Source organism: Elephantulus edwardii, unplaced genomic scaffold (genome assembly GCF_000299155.1).
Source record: "Elephantulus edwardii isolate Elephantulus edwardi_28Jun2011 unplaced genomic scaffold, EleEdw1.0 scaffold00189, whole genome shotgun sequence".
Taxonomy (NCBI): domain Eukaryota; kingdom Metazoa; phylum Chordata; class Mammalia; order Macroscelidea; family Macroscelididae; genus Elephantulus; species Elephantulus edwardii.
In genome coordinates, this window is record NW_006399939.1 from 5,888,987 (window position 1) to 5,892,708 (window position 3,722).

Below are 3,722 nucleotides of genomic sequence, written 5' to 3' on the forward strand. Positions count from 1 at the left end.
GCTATTTTGACTGGGGTGAAATGATATCTCCATTCAAAATATAAGCTCCAGCGTTTCAGAGGCTGCCAACATAATCCCAAACAGTTAAAGCTGTGTGGTTTACCTTTCTGTGTATCCTGCTAGGGCCCAGGTCTGGAACTGTTGCCATGTTCGAATCTTGGAGCAGATTTGCACTCCTTTACCTCCTTAGGATTTCCAAGGCTGTAAATTGTCATGAAGCACCGTCTCATCTTCTTCCCAGCAGAGCCAGTGGATTTAAAATGCCTCCTTTGTTAGCACTTTAACCCATTGCCCACTCTTGACATCTAACTCACTAGGCTATGTTAATGTGACCGTGGTCATACAGCTAAGTGGTGGAGCTAAGGTTTGAATTCATTAAGAAGGTAACCCTGATTTACGGGGAAGGGAAACCTCAACAGGAGAAATAGCATTTGTGTAGAGCGCAGTTCTGAATCGGTGGTGGGTGAGAGAGGGCAGAGAAGGAAGCGGTTATCGTAGGATGTATGCCTATCTCTCTACCATCTAAATGCAAAATAAGACTTTAACATGCCAACATGTAATTTCAGTTAGAAAGAATTTGTTGAGTCAGGCATTCAGAATCAGGGGTTATTATGAAGATGAATCTACCTCACAGACACTGAAGCTGCTTTGAGGAGAACATCTCAGTTTTCAGAATTATTTTCCTGATGCAAACTTACCAGTCATTGATTTATTGAGATTTTAGCAACTCTTCATACAGTTGGCAAGTTTCTCTGGTGATTGTTGTTGTGTACTATAGTCAGAACCGACCCATAGCTGACTCTCTGGCAGTTAATAGCACAGGAGGTGACTGCCTATCTTCCTCTCGTGGAACTGGTGGTCTCAAAGCAAGTGCCTTCTGGATTGCAGCACAGCTGCTTGCCACTAGGCCACCAGAGCTCATATTGTGACTATTCTGTAAGTAGTGAAAGGTCCTTTCAGATATGAATACACTTCCAGTAAGATAGGATATGTCGATCTTATGATTGACCTACGTTAACAAGTTTTGTCAGGAGCTCTGTGTTCTTTGGTATTTGTATGGAATGCCTTCCATTTAAAGTTTTTTCATAGGCCTATCTCATTTCCTCATCTTTTATTCTCTTATTTCCTGAGGAATACAATTTGGCACTAACTCTACCTAGGCATGGCTTGGAACTTTTTCTAATATCAAGTGCTTGTGATGACTAATTTTTTGTATTTCCTTGTGCTTATATTGAGGGGACCTGAAGTAGACAGACAGACATGTAAGGCAGCAGAAGAAACAACTAATGCTAAGATTCTAAGGTAGTCTTAGCTGGGCCTTCATGAGGCCAATTGGCTAGGGGAGAGTTATACCCAACTGGAGGGAGAGTAACAGTTGAACTTGCTATTTTTCTAAGAAATGGACAGTGAAAAAGGATGACTAAAAACTGACTCCTTTGAGCTGTGGTGTTGGAAAACGTACTTTACATCCCACGGACAGCCAAGAAAACAAATGTTTATGTCTTGGGAGAGGGTGCGGCTGGAGTGCTCTTTGGAGGCAAGAATGATGAAGCTTAGCCTCACATACTTTGGGCATGTTGCTAGTCGGGGCTATTCACTGGGGAGGGACATGATGCTAGAAGGGCAGAGGGGAAGACCCTCGACAGGTGGATTGATGTGGTGGTGACTGCTGCAATGGGCTCTTGTGTGTCACAAAGTATGAGGATGGTGCAGGATAGAACAGGGTTCAAATCTTTTGTTCACAAGGTTGCTATGAGTCATACTCAATGGTACTAAACAGCAGCAGCAGCAGTTGAAGTCTGCCAGAGATTAAGCCATGACAAAGATTTGGCTTTTAGTCTGAAATTAGGAACCACTGTGAAATAATGAACAGCTTTAAATAGAAGAGTCACATGATTATGAGGGCTTATTTTTGATGGATCTTTGCTGCTGTATTTAGAAACAGTCTGTAAAGTATAAATGACAATATATTCCCTCACAATTTAGGAAGCCAGACATCCCAATTCAGGGTGCTGGCTCCAGGGGATGATTTATAACAAGTATTTAATGTTTAATTTTTATGTTGTTGTTATGTGCTGTCAAGTCGCTTGCAACTGAGCAACCCTATGTACAAAAGCTCTGAACCCTGCTCTATCCTGTGCCAACCTCATTGTCTCTGAGTCCCCCACCCCCCATTACCCCAGTCACTGAGTCAATCTGTCACATCGAGGGTCTTCCTCTCTGTGCTCTCTCCACCCTCCCAAGCCTGACATCCCTTTCATCAAAAGTAAGAATCAAATAGTATCAGATAGTAAGAATCAAATCCCTTTTCCTAGAATATAGTTATATGCCAATCAGTAGTACTCAAACCCTGTACTATCCTCTGCCAACCTCTGACATATCTGAGCCCATTGACACACTGTCAGTCTTGCATGTTGAAGGTCTTACTCTTTTTTGCTGACCCTTTACCTTTCCAAACATGATGTCCCTTTCCAAAGAATAGCCCCTCCTAGCAATATGGCCAATGTGAGATGAATCTGCCATCCTTGACTCAAAGGAGCATTCTGGCTGCACCTTCCCCAAGACCTGTTTGTTCTTTTGGCAGTCCATGGGATATACAATACTCTTCTCCAGCACCACAACTCAAAAGGGATCGATTTATCTTCTGTCATCCTTACTCACTGTTCAGCTCTCCGACACGTAGCAAGTGACTGAAAATATTGAATCAGGCAGACCTTGGTCTTCAAATTGCTGTATTAGCTAAAAAGAAATCCAAGTCAGAATGATAAGGATAAAATGAAGGATTTGTTAAGACTGTATCAAGGTTAAACTTTTTTAAAGCAGAATGAGGTTTTGTTCATTTTTATTATTTCCTGGTTTGACATACTGCATGACACCTAAGAGGCAATCAGTAAATGTTTAATGTCCAAGAAAGTGAAGCGGTCATAATGATAACCCACAAAGACACAAAACAAAATTACAAAAGGGAGTTTTATTCAAAAGCATAAGGGAACATTTACATTTGAATAGGTGACAAACAGGTGTCTTGCAAAAGGGGGGGGAATCTATGGCATGAAGTTCCTCATTCAGAAATTTCAAGCAAAAATTACCTAAGTTGTACACTATTGCTTTAAGGGAAACAGTGAGGGGAGGAACGCAAACTCATTATTAAACACTGGAAATCAGTGACTTCTGCTCAGTGTTAAGTTTAAAAATATGCTTTAAAAAAAAAAGTAACTTACACTGTTCAAATGTTTACAACTATAGCCCCAATATAGCTTCTGTACTTGAAACAGCATTAGGCCACTGGCTGTTGTGCCTCTGAAGCCTAGACTAGCTGGTCACAGTTTTCAAATGGCAAATGCATGTTCCTATGTTTTTTCAGATTCCAAGAAAGCTTAGGTTCAGCTCATAGTCTTTTGGAATGTTTATAGATTATTGCCACCACTCCATATCAAGCTGACCAACTTCCTTTGCTCAGTTTTACCACTCTAGCTTTTAAAAATATTTTCCCATAAACATGTGCAGTAATTCTAGCAAAGGGGTTTTTCCATTTTTCCTCTCCCCAATGCAGAACTATCTAGGAACACAGTAATGAACAACAATGAAGACACTTGCATTGTATTCACAGACTATTCGTCAAAGTACATCAAGCTACTAAAAAATGTCATTCAGGACTTGATTTGAATAGCAAACTTAGAGGAAGGATTAACTGTGGAACAAAAATATATGAAACATTCAAA